Raw genomic sequence first — 17,103 nt, 5'->3', positions numbered from 1 at the left:
CCAGAAATACCAGAATAGTCAAGGACTTATGCCCATTTTTTGCAATATGATTGGGGGAAAAAGCCACTTGACTTTTAGCCTAGTTTGTGCAATTTCCAATCGGAATGTCCCTGGAGTGACCTTTATGATATTGGGACATTACGTCCCAAAAATAAAGTTGCCCGATGTATTTCGTTCATAATTCTGAATCCCATATACGCTGATAGAGCGATGTTGTTTGAACAACATTGGATGTGAAGTTGCTATTGCTGTAAAACAGTGTAACATTTGTTAGATCCATGGACACAGCATAAGCGTCATGCCATGCAACTAACTCACTTTTTATAATGGATGTATTTGGCTAGGCATAATGTTTTTTATTTAATTTTTTGATATCTTGGCTTTTGATTGAGCTATTTACTAGTATTTCTTGTCCAGCTGTTCCTGTCTCCATAAGGTTGTCTGCTTGATTGATCATTCTAGATGGCTGCCTGTGTGCACTTTTCACAACAGGATTTTTACTGACCAATGGATATGGCAGCATGACGTATTAGGAGGGATACAGTATCAAATATGTCCATGTCCACAGGCACATTTTGTTATAACATTATGTTACAGGTCCTTTAATTTGCACTCACCATTGCTGCATTGTAAAACCTTGGCTAACTGGTGAAGGGGAACCAGGACGTCCATATTGTGTTTCTGTGTCTACTCAGTCTGAGTATCAAGCGCTATCTAGCAAAGTGTACCAATTATATGCTGATTAGTCCAAGCTTGCGAAGGAGAGTCAGAAACTAATACTGTGTACAGCTGAAAAAATATGTGGCTTCAAACATGAGCTCTTTCAGTTTGACCAATAAAAATATGTCTGTGAATCGAATGGCTTGCCTTTTTTTGCTCGCAAAGGTGTCACGTTACCGTCTTTAATAGGAGAGTCTTTTCTCGTTCTCTGCTCTGCTTTCTCCCAGCGTCTGATTACACGTGGCTGTGCTGTAGCGTGTCGCCTTCATTGATTTACCGTACCGCTGCCATGCTTAGTTCCTTCATTGCACTTTCAACTTCATTCTCTTTGCTGTGGCAGGGGATCAAGATGTGAGTCGAAGGCCAAACGTGAAACTGCACTGTCTATTAATGAATCAATTACGTGAGATCCCGTATGGGGAGATAATTGCCTCGTAACTCAGGTGAGTGAAGTTGCGCACCAATTAAAAGCTGATTAGAAAACAATCTGTTTAGTCTGCCTGCCCCATCCGTTATATCAGGGGTGTCAAACTCATTCCATGGAGGCCGAGTGTCTGCTGATTTTTGGTTTTTCCTTTCAATTAAGACCTAGACAACCAGGTGACGGGGCGGGGGCAGGACCCAGTTTGGGGAAACCCTGCGTTAGAGCATGATCCGGAAAAGAGGAGATGCCGGTGGAATGAGGAGTGTGTCTTAGCAGAGCCCCAGCCTGATTTACAACTGCAGCCTGGTAAACAGGCTCTGGATGAATGCTTCCTGGGGGTATGTAGACTAGAAACAAATCGATGGAAGAATTTGGGTGAATGACTGCAAACACAGCCTTTTTTGCATTCCTAGCATAGACAAAGCCATGCCTCCAACTTGCCTTGTGTGTAGTTATATTGCAAAGTATGTATACAATAAGAATCTAAAGCTGCTAACAAGGCTGTAACTTGAATAATAACATTGAGGTTGAGCATAAACAGTTTTTATAAGAGGCTTTATTTTATTTGAGGTAAATGCATATTGTAATAAATAATAGTTTTGCACATAATCAAAGGTGTCTTTTTTCTTAGTGTAGAGGTAGTATTGTCTTTGGAAACCAATTTACACTCAATGTCTTCACCCTCTCACACATCTTTACTTATACAAAATATGTATGCTTTGTACCATTCTTTCATCTTGCCTTAAGGTTGTGCAAAAAAATAACCAAGGAAAAAAGTAAACAAATTTCAGTACAGCAAGCTACTGTTCACTGACAGAAGGAAATTGGAATTCATAAGGTCACTTCACTCAAAGAACCCCAGACCAAAGGATTAGACGGAAATGTACTTAGGAAGGCCTCAGACTGTCAAACCTAGACCAGGACCTTGAATTAGACCTGCCAGACTTTTACTCCATCACCTTGCTTCAGTGACTGGTGCATTCCCCATGCTGAGTGGTACCTATGGCCCTGACAGGTCCTGACAACTCCGTTGACTCCCTTGTTGAAGAGTGAGTGAAGATCATGTCAATCCATGTCAGTTCACCCCATGCATCTCTGTCTAGATAGTAACCAGGTCTGACATTGCTGACACACTCACATGCTCTCAGCTTCACACCTTTCCCCTTCACTCGCCCTGTGTGTGTGTGTGTGTGTGTGTGTGTAACCATGCATGCAAGTGCTTTCAGACAAATAAAGGTTAAGTGATGTTTTCACATCTTTAAATAGATGTAAAGCCCATTACCAAAACAAATAATCATCTTGTTCTAGATAGCAATGGCAAGTGTTTCCAAGAAACATATATGTATAGTAAATATCCTCAAACAATGCTGATACTGTCATTGAGCATAAGTGCGTCCAAATGGATCCCAAACATAACAATTACATAGCATTATAAAAGCAGGAGTTGTAGAGGAGCACTCATAGCAACCAGTAATTTTGCAACAACAAGAAAACATCATTTTAGTTTGTTATCTGGACCATAATGGAATTCTAATGTCTGTGTTTCTCATTCCTGGTCCTCTCATACGATTTAATTAAGCACTCCATTTCCTTTTCCTTTTTAGTATTTCGGTTTGAATTGTCCTTTCAATTCACACCACTTTGGGACTTTTTACCTCTTTACCTACAGCGTGCCGTTGCCCCTCTTTCAATAAAGTTGGAGCCCTAGAACTGCTGAGTTGTGACCAAAGTGTGAAGTATCTTATATAATCTTACATATTTTACATTACCACAGATTATTGCTCATAATTATCAATACTGTAAATTGTTGTATGATTTCTAGTTCAATGTGAGTTTATTTGGAGATACAGGAAGTAATTTATTACCAAAACAGGACCACCTCTGAGAAAGATGTTTGTACACCTGAATAGAATGGCAGATCCAGTGTAAGGGCGATACGATTCCTTTTCCATGATCCGTAGAGTGTGACATTTCTGACGCATCCCTGTCAACTATAGTCATCTGGTTGCCCCTCAAAACCAAAAACCAAACACAACCAACAACATGTTTCTGGCTACTGAACATCTACAACACAACCAAACACTCAGTGTGCAAAGCGCATCTGCTTTCCCAAGACATCATTATTCCAAACACAAGCATTTGGGGACAACCAGGTGACCCGCGATACAAGCCAGTATTCCATGTCAATTCATGTCTGAGGACCTCTGGAGATGAGGTGGAAATTGGCCACTAAGGGCAACAGTGAGTGCTGTTAGCTTCAAGTAGGATCCACTTTTGCTACGGATGGGGGATGGTGAAAGAGCGTAAACATCTGCCTCTGATACCAAAGGTTGCAAGTTGAAATTCAGTGACAGAAAGTCGTTTTTCATATTTTTGTTTAAAGCCTATCCCAAACCTTAACCCTTATCTTAACCATTCGGGGTTAATACCTAACATTAATCATTTGGAGTTAATGCCTGAATTTAAGCCTCACCTTTAAAAAAAATCTGAGTTAATGCCTAAACTTAGCCTTAAACACTTTGAAATTTGACGTTTGAGAAGCATGGATGAACGTCTAATTCTGATGTGAACTGGTAGTTTGAGGAATACTTCTATTTCCATTTTGACATCCAATGTCAAATCTAGTGGGATGGCTCAGGTACTACTAATACTCAGGTACTACTACATGTACTTCAATTCCATTAAACTTCTCCAGCCATTTACAGAAGAGCTGGATCCCCTGCCGTAATCCAGCTCTATTTTCTGTTAGTCAAAACGAGTGAGACAAACAAAAGATTTGTGAACAAATTTTATTCCCTCAATATGTCTTGGAGTCAATACTTTTTTTCCTAAAATAATAACTGGATTATGTTATGGTTTCAATAGGGAAGGTATTGACATTTCCCATTTCAAAATATTGTTGTCTCTCTTTCTGCTCTCCAACTGTGTTCCCGACTGCAAGAGGAAATGGACAACACATAATATCTGTTATTAATATCTGACGTTAAGTACTGAGAACAAAAGTTGTGCTTGGTGGGTGGAATTTAATTTGGAGTCCTGTCTTTTTCCGTGAGGCTATTTGCAGAACGACATGGAGATTAAAGGTCTCGTTCCCATCAGGAGTTAGTCCACCCCTACCGGGGACGCTGTGAAGTGGCTCATTATCAGCTGAACAGGAATGACAGCACTTGCATGACAGAGAAGTCTCCCCCGCTGTTCCCGTGTGTTCTAACAGGCAGAGCCCACACGCTCTGTCAGATGGGCTGACCAAAGGAGAGGCAGGGGGACTGATGAGGCACAGAATAAATAGCAGAGAAAAGTTTTGTTGTTGCGTAACCTAATGAAGGGCTGACCTGTGGGTGCAGAATCCTCGTTCGGGAACATGACATCCTTACTAGTGACATCTAGAGAACTATTCATGAGGCATGTAAAGACATTGATCACTCCATATTCCATGCAGTGCAGATGACATGATGGAGATTTTCAGCAGTGGCTGTTCAAACAGAGGTCTGCAGTCACTGTCTTACATGCACATTAAAGCAGAGTCATGGTGGACAGTTTGCTGCTGAGCCCTTAATGATGTAGAATTATTGCATTAGCCAAATCAATATGTTTTGCCTGTTGTCGATAAAGGAAGGAAAACAAACAAGTTAGAGTGAATATGGATGCGGATATTGATGCACTTGTGAATGTGTGTGTGTGTGTGTGTGTGTGTGTGTGTGTGTGTGTGTGTGTATGTACATGCGTGTGTGTGTGTGTGTGTGTGTGTGTGTGTGTGTGTGTGTGTGTGTGTGTGTGTGTGTGTGTGTGTGTGTGTGTGTGTGTGTGTGTGTGTGTGTGTGTGTGTGTGTGTGCGTGCGTGAGTGTGAGATATAGAGACATAGTGGGAAAGAGAAAGTATGGCTGTGTAGGTAGCATCTTAAAATGCTGTATTTTATGAGGTGTTCTTAAGGAAATATATAATTACGCATGTCACAGAGATGGAGGATGTGTGGCCAGGCTGGCGTAGCTCTTTCCTGCAGTCAATGACCAAAAGCACACTATTTGGCCTCATTGGTGGAATGTTATTTATATTTTTCACAATTTCATAAATAATAAAGACGTTGTTGTTTTTTAAACGAAAATCCAGTGTTTCTATGTCAAGCAGATTTGTTACATTTCCGTGTTCTGTGATGTATATAAAGTGTAATATTGGGATGCAAACTCAAAATTGAATACATTTCAAATGTATATCTGGCATGGTGTCTTCTTTTTTTTGAGCCCATAACCATGTCTGTGAGGTGTATACTTTAGTTTCAAAGTAGATTTGTTTAAGAATACCAAGAATCACTCTGTGTGACCCTGATTTAGCCCACTGCAGTAAAAGGTTCATGAGATTTACTGATGAACCACAATGGTAGCTTCCAGCTCATACAGACAGCTACATTTAGTACAGACATCCATGACAGATAGATACCTTGGTTTTATGGGACTGTAGTATATTATATACTAGTGTTGGTAGCTTTATGAGTATGCTATGTTATTGTGATAATATTGAATCCCGGAGCGGCTTAGTACTTGTGTCGGCATTGTGGTTTCAGAGCAGACAATAGAACAGAACTCTTACTCAGAAATCAGTAAGATTTTGTGGAAAGTATGAATGCAGTTAACTATCCTCCATCCAGACTGCTGTGTGTATTGATCTTTTTATTTCACCTTTATTTAACCAGGTAGGCTAGTTGAGAACAAGTTCTCATTTACAACTGCAACCTGGCCAAGACAAAGCAAAGCAGTGCGACAAAAACAACACAGAGTTACACATGGGATAAACAATCGTACAGTCAATTTTTAATATTTTTTATTTCACCTTTATTTAAACAGGTAGGCCAGTTGAGAACAAGTTCTCATTAACAACTGTGGCCAAGATAAAGCAAAGCAGTTCGACACAACAACAACACAGAGTTACACATGGGATAAACAAATGTACAGTCAATAACACAATAGGAAAAAAAATCTATGTCAAGTGTGTGCAAATAAGGTAAGATTAGGGAGGTAAGGCAATAATAGGCCGTAGTGGCGAAGTAATTACAATTTAGCAATTCAACAATGGAGTGATAGATGTGCAGAAGATGAATGTGCAAGTAGGGATACTGGGGTGCAAAGGAGAAAAAAAAGAAAAAAAATAATAACAATATGGGGATGAGGTAGTTGAATAGGCTATGTACAGATGCAGTGATCAGTGAGCTGCTCTGACACATGATGCTTAAAGTTAGTGAGGGAGATGTGAGTCTCCAGCTTCAGTGATTTGTGCAATTCATTCCAGTCATTGGCAGCAGAGAACTGGAAGGAAAGGAGGCCAAAGGAGGAATAGGCTTTGCGGGTCACAAGTGAAATATACCTGCTGGAGCGCGTGCTACGGGTGGGTGCTGCTATGGTGACCAGTGAGCTGAGATAAGGCGGAGCTTTACCTAGCAAAGACGTATAGATGACCTGGAGCCAGTGGGTTTGGCGACGAATACGAAGCGAGGGCCAGCCAACGAGAGCATACAGGTCACAGTGGTGGGTATTATATGGGGCTTTGGTGACAAAACAGATGGCACTGTCATAGACTACATCCAATTTGCTGAGTAGAGTGTTGGAGGCTATTTTATAAATGACATCGCCGAAGTCAAGGATCGGTAGGATAGTCAGTTTTACAAGGGATGTTTGGTAGCATGAGTGAAGGATGCTTTGTTGAGAAATAAGAAGCCGATCCTAGATTTGATTTTGGATTGGAGATGCTTAATGTGAGTCTGGAAGGAGAATTTACAGTCTAATCAGACAATTAGGTATTTGTAATTGTCCACATATTCTAAGTCAGAACCGTCCAGAGTAGTGATGCTGGACGGGCGGGCAGGTGTGGGCATCGATCGGTTGAAGAGCATGCATTTAGTATTAGTAGCATTTAAGAGCAGTTGGAGGCCACAGAAGGAGAGTTGTATGGCATTGAAGCTCGTCTGGAGGTTAGTTAACACAGTGTCCAAAGAAGGGCCAGAAGTACACAGAATGGTGTTGTTTGCGTAGAGGTGGATCAGAGCATCACCAGCAGCAAGAGCGACATCATTGATGTATACAGAGAAAGAGTCGGCCCGAGAATTGAACCCTGTGGCACCCCGTAGAGACTGCCAGAGGTCCGGACATCAGGCCCTCCAATTCGACACACTGAACTCTGTCTGAGAAGTAGTTAGTGAACCATGCGAGGCAGTCGTTAGAGAAACCAAGGCTGTTGAGTCTGCCGATAAGAATGTGGTGATTGACAGAGTTGAAAGCCTTGGCCAGGTCGATGAATATGGCTGCACAGTATTGTCTCTTATCGATGGCGGTTATGATATCGTTTAGGACCTTGAGCGTGGCTGAGGTGCACCCATGACCAGCTCGCAAACCAGATTGCATAGCGGAGAAGGTACGGTGGGATTCAAAATGGTCGGTGATCTGTTTGTTAACTTAGCTTTCGAAGACCTTAGAAAGACAGGGTAGGATAGATATAGGTCTGTAACAGTTTGGGTCTGGAGTGTCTCCCCCTTTGAAGAGGGGGATGACCGCGGCAGCTTTCCAATCTTTGGGGATCTCAGACGATATGAAAGAGAGGTTGAACATGCTAGTAATAGGGGTTGCAACAATTACGGCGGATAATTTTAGAAAGAGAGGGTCCAGGTTGTCTAGCCCAGCTGATTTGTAGGGGTCCAGATTTTGCAACTCTTTCAGAACATCAGCTATCTGGATTTGGGTGAAGGAGAAATGGGGGAGGTTTGGGCAAGATGCTGTGGGCGGTGCAAGGCTGTTGACTGGGGTAGGGGTAACCAGGTGGAAAGCATGGCCAGCCGTAGAAAAACGCTTTTTGAAATTCTCAATATTCATGGATTTATCGGTGGTGACAGTGTTTCCTAGCCTCAGTGCAGTGGGCAGCTGGGAGGAGGTGCTCTTATTCTCCATGGACTTTACAGTGTCCTAGAACTATTTGGAGTTTGTGCTGCAGGATGCAAATTTCTGTTTGAAAAAGCTTGCCTTTGCTTTCCTAACTCCCTGTATATATTGGTTCTTAACTTCCCTGAAAAGTTGCATATTGCGGGGGCTATTCAATGCTAATGCAGTTAGCCACAGGATGTTTTTGTGCTGGTCAAGGGCAGTCAGGTCTGGAGAGAACCAAGGGCTATATCTGTTCCTGGTTCTAATTTGTTTGAATGTGGCATGCTTATTTAAGATGGTGAGGAAAGCACTTTTAAAGAATAACCAGGCATCCTCTACTGACGGAATGAGGTCAATATCCTTCCAGGATACCCGGGCCAAGTCGATTAGAAAGGCCTTCTCACTGAAGTGTTTTAGTGAGCGTTTGACAGTGATGAGGGGTGGTTGTTTGACCGCAGACTCATTACGGACGCAAGCAATGAGGCAGTGATCGCTGAGATCCTGGTTGAAGACAGCAGAGGTGTATTTAGAGGGCAGGTTGGTCAGGATGATATCTATGAGGGTGCCCGTGTTTACAGATTTGGGGTAGTACCTGGTAGGCTCATTGGTAATTTTGTGTGAGATTGAGGGCAATAACACAATAGAAAAAGCTGTATACAGTGTGTGCAAATGAAGTAAGGAGGTAAGGCAATAAATAGGCCAATAGTGACAAAGTAATTACAATTTAGCAATTTACACTGGAGTGATATATGTGCAGATGAGGATGTGCAAGTAGAAATACTGGTGTGCAAAAGAGCAGAAAAACAAAAACAAATACGGGGATGAGGTAGGTAGTTGGTTGGCTGGATGGGAGATATACTCTGCTACCAAGCAAAAAGGCAGTAACTGCTCATAGCGTGGAACTGAGAAAAATTGCTTTTTGTAGCAAAATTTACATTAACTAATTTTCAACCAAATGAGCAGTTACTGCCTTTTTGCTTGGTAGGGCAGAATAAGTCTCCAACTTCAGTGATTTTTGCAATTTGTTCCAGTCATTGGCAGCAGAGAACTGGAAGGAAAGGAGGCCAAAGGAGGAATAGGCTTTGGGGTCACCAGTGAAATATACCTGCTGGAGCGCATGCTACGGGTGGGTGCTGCTATGGTGACCAGTGAGCTGAGATAAGGCGGAGCTTTACCTAGCAAAGACGTATAGATGACCTTGAGCCAGTGGGTTTGGCGACTAATATGTAGCGAGGATCAGCCAACGAGAGCATACAGGTCACAGTGGTGGGTAGTATGTGGGGCTTTGGTGACAAAACGGATGGCACTGTCATAGACTGCATCCAATTTGCTGAGTAGAGTGTTGGAGGCTATTTTGTAAATGACATCGCTGAAGTCAAGGATCGGTAGGATAGTCAGTTTTACGAGGGTATGTTTGGCAGCATGAGTGAAGGAGGCTTTGTTGAGAAATACGAAGCCGATTCTAGATTAAATTTTGGATTGGAGATGCTTAATGTGAGTCTGGAACGAGAGTTTACAGTCTAGCCAGACACCTAGGTATTTATAGTTGTCCACATATTCTAAGTCTGAACCGTCCAGAGTAGTGATGCTAGTCGGGCGGGTGGGTGCAGGCAGTGATCGGTTGAAGAGCATGCATTTAGTTTTACTTGCATTTAAGAGCAGTTGGAGGCCACGGAAGGAGTATTGTATGGTATATATATATACAGAGAAAAGAGTCAGCCTGAGAATTGAACCCTGTGGCACCCCCATAGAGAAGGCCAGAGGTCCGGACAACAGGCCCTCCAATTTGACACTCTGAACTCTATCTGAGAAGTAGTTAGTGAACCAGTCGAGGCAGTCATTAGAGAATCCAAGGCTGTTGAGTCTGCCGTTTATATGCTACTGTAGTGTATGAATGCAGTTAACTAGCCTCCATCCAGACTGCTGTGTGTATATGCTACTGTAGTGTATGAATGCAGTTAACTAGCCTCCATCCAGACTGCTGTGTGTATATGCTACTGTAGTGTATGAATGCAGTTAACTAGCCTCCATCCAGACTGCTGTGTGTATATGCTACTGTAGTGTATGAATGCAGTTAACTAGCCTCCATCCAGACTGCTGTGTGTATATGCTACTGTAGTGTATGAATGCAGTTAACTAGCCTCCATCCAGACTGCTGTGTGTATATGCTACTGTAGTGTATGAATGCAGTTAACTAGCCTCCATCCAGACTGCTGTGTGTATATGCTACTGTAGTGTATGAATGCAGTTAACTAGCCTCCATCCAGACTGCCACCCACAACATTTGAATATAACAGCGCTAGGGAATTAGATCAGCTGCCACTAAATATGTTTACAGATGCTATTCCAGGGATCACATTGACGTTTTTTTTTAAAATCTCTAGAGCACTTATGTGTTGTAACATTGTCTAATGTACTGTATTTTGCAGACAGTTAAAATCACAAAACTGAATATAATATTCTTTCAATCATTCAGGAGACTCACTTTGTATATTGAGCAGTGTGAGGACAAACAACTATTCAATCAAATAATTCTCAAGAGGTACATCAAAGGGCTTGTCAGCAGTTTTCCAAGAGGGGACTGCATGAATTTCCATAGAAGCCAATGCTAGTTAATTATAGCAGATTTTTGTCGTTAACACTTACCTAATTTGTCGGTATGGGTCTGTGTTTGTCACACTCACAATTGTGGGCGCATGTGTTTTGCGTACGGTGCAAAATCTTTCTCGTTATCTTGTTTGTGGAGTCCGTGGGGAGTCTTTGGCAGAGCTGGGCCAACCTTGTGCGCAGCATTCACTTCTCTAACTAAATTGTTGCTAATGTTATTTGGGATTCCAGTTACCTATGGAACATTGAAGTAAGTCAAGTATGCTACCAAAAAGCTTCAGAGATTGCCAGGCAAACTCCTCTCCTGTATCTTATTTAGGCCAGATCTACCGTGAGCTAAGGATTATAGGTCTTTCTATAACCTAGGCTACCAATGAGCATTTCTTGTAGTGGAGCTGTTTGGAGCTGTTACAAAATCATTAATAATAAATAGCTTTTTTTCTCTTCATGTGAATGCATTAAGATATAGAGGGGGAACGTAGATAGATTCAATATGTATCTACATTCCATGGGGTTGCAGGTAGCCTAGTGGTTAGAGTGTTGGACTAGTAACCTGAATGTTGCAAGATCAAATCCCTCAGCTGACAAGGTAAAAATCTGTCTTCCGCACCTAATAAGGCAGTTAACCCACTGTTCCTAGGCTGTCATTGAAAATAAGTATTTTTTCTTAACTGACTTGCCTAGTTAAATAAAGGTAAACATATATAATTAATGAATTGAATCAAAACCTACTGTCTATTTAAATCCTTTCTCATGCTTGGTCTTCACAGATTTGGCAACAATAGTGTGACATAAAACATGAACTTTCTTTCCTTACATTTATGATACTGTTCTTTGTTGTTATATCACATACTAAGCATAGAACAACTGAATTACACATTGACCTTAATCCTGTGAAATTCCTGGATATTGCTGTAGGACTCTTTTTTTCTATGGAGATCTCGGAAGTGTACTGTAACCTTGTAACATTTCCCTATCTTACGGTGTGATTAGGGCTGTTGCGGTGACCATATTACCGCAACATGGCAGTCATGACCGCAGTAAAGTTCCATGTGACTATTGAGTCACAGTAATCTCCTTTTATGCACTCTAGACATGCTTTGGTAGTACCCAGCTTGGTAACGACCAACAGGTCCTAATGGCCTGGTACTCAGGGCTCTATTGTCCCTCTAACCACTCTGACAATGCAAATGCAATCAAAATTCACATCAAAACACTTATCAGCAAAACAGTATCATGCTTTTAAAACTCACCTCACCGTGATAATTTGAAGAAAGAAGGTCAATAGTAGGTTGAAACTGAGTGTAAAATGTGTCATTGTGGATCTTGTTTCAAAGCAATATCCACAACGAAATGGACAGCGATTTCTAAGGTGATGATTCATTCAAAACACCCATACACATACAGTACCTTCAGAAAGTATTCAGAACCCTTGACTTTTTTCACATTTTGTTACATTACAGCATTTTTCTAAAACTGATTAAATAAATATAAAATCCTCAACAATCTACACACATAATAACACATAATAACACATAATGATGAAGCGAAAAACAGGTTTTTATACATTTTTGCAAATGTATTACAAATAAAAAACAGAAGTACCTTATTTATATAAGTATTCAGACCCTTTGCTATGAGACTCGAAATTGAGCTCAGGTGCATCCTGTTGTCATTGGTCATCTTTGAGATGTTACTACAACTTGATTGGAGTCCACCTGTGGTAAATTCAAGTGATTGGACATGATTTGGAAAGGCACACATCTGTCTCTATAAGGTCCCACAGTTGACAGTGCATGTCAGAGCAAAAACCAACCCATGAGGTCGAAGGAATTGTCTGTAGAGCTCTGAGACAGGATTGTGTAGAGGCACAGATCTGGGGAAGGGTACCCAAAAATGTCTGTAGCATTGAAGGTCCCCAAGAACACAGTGGCCTCCATCATTCTTAAATGGAAGAAGTTTGGAACCACCAAGACTCTTCCTAGAGCTGGCTGGCCAGCGAAACTGAGCAAACGGGGGAGAAGGGCCTTGCTCAGGGAGGTGACCAAGAACCCAATGGTCACTTTGACAGAGCTCTAGAGTCCCTCTGTGGAGATGGGAGAACCTTCCAGAAGGACAACCATCTCTGCAGCACTCCACCAATAAGGCCTTTATGGTAGAGTGACCAGACGGAAGCCACTCCTCAGTAAAACGCACATGACAGCCCGCTTGGGGTTTGCCAAAAGGCACCTAAAGTCTCTCAGACAATGAGAAACAAGATTCTCTGGTCTGATGAAACCAAGATTGAAACCAAGAGTGCCAAGCGCCACGGGTGGAGGAAACCTGGCACTATCCCTACAGTGAAGCATGGTGGTGGCAGCATTATGCTGTGAGCATGTTTTTAAGTGGCAGGGACTGGGAGACTATTCAGGATCGAGGCAAAGATGAACGGAGAAAAGTACACAGAGATCCTTGATGAAAACCTGCTCCAGAGTGCTCAGGACCTCAGACTGGGTACTTACGGGGTACTGTGTGTAGGTTGATGTGTAATTGATGTGTAAAACGTAACTTAATTAACATTATGATTGTGCTGTTATACAATACATAGCCTACAGCAAATTATTAATTTCCGAAAAACATAAGTTGTCGCCTTTGATTGTGGACTGTATTATTATGCAAACTGGATGGACTGGTTACCTTGTGCTACACTCCAAAATGTCCATCGACAAGTCTGGGAGAGAATGTATAGCCCTAGGCAATGCTGTTGGTTCATTGATTGTGCAGGGTAGCTTAAAGTTGGCCTACAATTATAGTGAATTTGTATTTGATTTTCAATGGCCTACTAATAGGGAATTTGGCTGACACATTACATTTAGCTATACAGAATATCTCACCACCATGCGTTTCCATCTCCTCCTCTCTCCTTTACTAATTTCTTGAGCGCTCAGAGGGGCTATCAACAGTTTAGTGAAATATGTTTTGTTTTGCGAAAACATGTTACTATTGAAGTTCCCAAACAGGGTTGGAGAGCTCATGGCATACAGAGTTTGGCCGGAATATCACCTGTCAGTCAGTGAGAGCATGCTCCTCAAACAGGAATATCACCTGTCAGTCAGTGAGTGACTGACAGGTGTCCTTTCTATTTTATTCAGCTAAGTTCAATTATATTCTTACTATAAAATAATATAATATAAAATAATGGCACGGGACTTATAAGCATATCTCTTTTGCATGTCAATAACTGTCTGACAGAATTTGATGACTGCCACAGACCTAAGAGTGAAAACAGTTTTCATGGGCACACATATTTCAAATAATGTACAGTATGTGATTGTAAAATCCACTACTTCAAACAGAATGAAAAACGTTAATATGATTAATAAAACAAAAATCTGCCATTAATACTGTCATTAACTGGGTTCGTCAATAATTATGCATAATAGTTGTTTGATGGGCGTTTGATGTCTAGCTATTTAGTTACTTATGGACATTATTGCTGCAACATCAGCTGATTCAGGAAAGGATTTTCTGAATGACAGTCAAGTGATAAAGAGCTTGTGTGATAGTGCACGCGATTTAACAACAGCCAAAGTGTATTAATTAATGTTGATCTGGAGGCTTGACAGAACGTTTTGGTGTCTATGTTGTTACAGAGGTCAAGATAATTAGCTTGCTGTTTGGGGTTTTAGGCTGGGTTTCTGTACATTACTTTGTGACATCGGCTGATGTAAAAAGGGCTTTATAAATACATTTGATTGATTGATTGATTAAATGGGGATACACAGCCAAAACAACAGTATCTATTGCTAGACTAGAGGTACGCTATACTTTGCTATAGTTTGTCAGTGGTTGCACATCTAATTAGTTGGATTGAAGCCAGAGTGTGACTAGTAGACATGTAAATATATACTTTCTCTGTTTCCAGCAGGTCTCCGGCTACCCAGACCTGTCTGATCAGCCTGGTAGGGTGCCGTGGGTGTCCAGCTTACACCTGTGAAAATCTGTGTGTGTATAGCAATGGAATGAAACATCCAACCAATACCTCAAGTGTCGTGCTGTAGATCCACCACACACCTGAAGGGTTGTGGGGTCCTGTCCTGAAACAACCCCTAGCCCCTACCACTAGACACTTGTGGAGATCTGGACAGGTGTAAGCAATACTGCCAAAATTCCACCAAGCCTATCAGAGGGTGAGGTGGAGCTCTCACCATGTCACCACCCATCAATCCCTCTCAGATCTCCACAATTTTCTAGACTCTGGGCAGTAGGGGCTAGGGGTTGTTTCTGGACAGGCCATGGCTATCACGGTAGCTCAGTCAGTCAGTCAGTCAGTCTGGCACTGTAAAAAAAAATTAGATGTCAAATACTTGCTTCCTCTGTCCTTGGGAGAATCTCAATTGCATTTTCTTGATTCGTTGCATTCTCTCTCCTCGTCTCCTCAAAACCCATTAGATGAGAAGGTCAGAGGAAAGAGGATTTGAGGAATGTGAGGAATGAAGGATATGCAATTGAGATTGGTCCATTGTTTCCTCCATTCCTCATCTCCCTCTCAAAGTACATTGGTTCCTCCCCTCGGGCTCCAATGCACTTTCAAGGAGAGGCAATGAGTGGAGAAAACAAAGACAGAGGATGCAAGAATATGATGTTAAGTTTACACACACACACACACACACACACACACACACACACACACACACACACACACACACACACACACACACACACACACACACACACACACACACACACACACACACACACACACACACATTGCTTGAACAGTTTATTGATTATAATGATTTCATTATTGGTTATTATTATTGTCAATTGTTTTATTGACAGTACCCATTGTATTAAATTATTGTATTAAATGTTTATATCAACCATAGATAAATATAGAAATGCTGTTGCTAGTGCCCCATCTCGACAACGTCCTGTGAAATTGCAGAGCGCGAAATTCAAAATACAAAATTCGTAATATTAAACATTCATGAAAATACAAGTGTCTTACATTGTTTAAAACCTTAACTTCTTGTTAATCCAGCCGCTTTGTCAGATTTCAAAAAGGCTTTACGGCGAAAGCATACCATGCGATTATCTGAGGACAGCGTCCCGCGTACAAAAGCATTAAAAACATTTTCCAAACAAGCAGAGGCGTCACGAAAGTCAGAAATAGCGATAAAATAAATCACTTACCTTTGAAGATCTTCCTCTGTTTGCAATCCCAAGGGTCCCAGCTACATAACAAATGGTCGTTTTGTTTGATAAAGTCCTTCTTTATATCCCCAAAAAGTCAGTTTAGGTAGCGCGCTTGATTCAGTAATCCACCTGTTTCCCTCGTTCAAAATGCATACAAAAGAATCCCAAAAGTTAACAAGAAACTTTGTCCAAAAAAGTCAAACAACGTTTCTAATCAATCCCCAGGTACCCTAATATGTAAATAAACAATCAAATTTAAGACGGAGAATAGTATGTTCATTCAAATAACGAAGTGCGTGCCCTCATCCATGCGCACCACAATACTGCAGTCAAAATGAGAGCCACTTAGAAAAATGACAAATTCTAGTTAATTTTTCAAAATACAAACCTGAAACTCTTTCTAAAGACGGTTGACATCCAGTGGAAGCCATAGGAACTGCAATCTGGGAGGTATTCCTTTGATTTACCCATAGGCAGCCATTTCAATGGGTGGTGCCCTCAAAAAGAAAATATTCCGGATGGATTCTCCTCGGGTTTTTGTCTGCCATATCAGTTCTGTTATACTCACAGACATTATTTTAACATTTGGAAAATTCAGAGTGTTTTCTATCCAACAATACCAGTTATATGCATATCCTAGCTTCTGGGCCTGAGTAACAGGCAGTTTACTTTGGGCACGTCATTCATCCAAATTTCCGAATACTGCCCTCTATCCCTAAAAAGATTTATACTGTATATGCTGCATCAGATGCATCTGGGAGCAGTATGACTTACTTAGGCAACACACAACTCCCCTATCTATTAGAGAGGAGAACAGTAAAACACACCATAGCAGCCCCATCTTAATGGCCTTTCCAAGGTCATCTCAGTAGCAACCCGGGGAGAATTCTGGCTCCCCACAGGGTGGAAGGAGGCATTGTATTAGTCTGACCTTTTCCCAAAGGTGCCTGCATGTGCAAACCAATTGTTATCTAAGATCACCCCGGTTGCCCTCAGATGAGGCAGAAGATATGTTACAGGCTGAGTGCATTCGGCTGTTGTTTACTGTAAATATGCTATTCTTCTGTCTGTGTTGGCTGGTGGGAAAGGACATTAAGTCCAGAAAGTCTGTGGGTTTATTCTGTAGCCATGGGTTCACCAACAAGAGAGAAACCAGTGTGATGGCAAAATTTGGGGTGAACTGTTGTAACTTCTCAAGGGATATGTTCCGTTCCTTTCATAGACTCCTAGTATGTCTGCAACCTAACACAAGGCCATTGTGTTCCGGAACG

The sequence above is a fragment of the Salvelinus namaycush genome, chromosome 1, assembly GCF_016432855.1.
Source record: "Salvelinus namaycush isolate Seneca chromosome 1, SaNama_1.0, whole genome shotgun sequence".
NCBI classification, from domain to species: domain Eukaryota; kingdom Metazoa; phylum Chordata; class Actinopteri; order Salmoniformes; family Salmonidae; genus Salvelinus; species Salvelinus namaycush.
Note: the sequence above shows the minus strand (reverse complement) of the source record.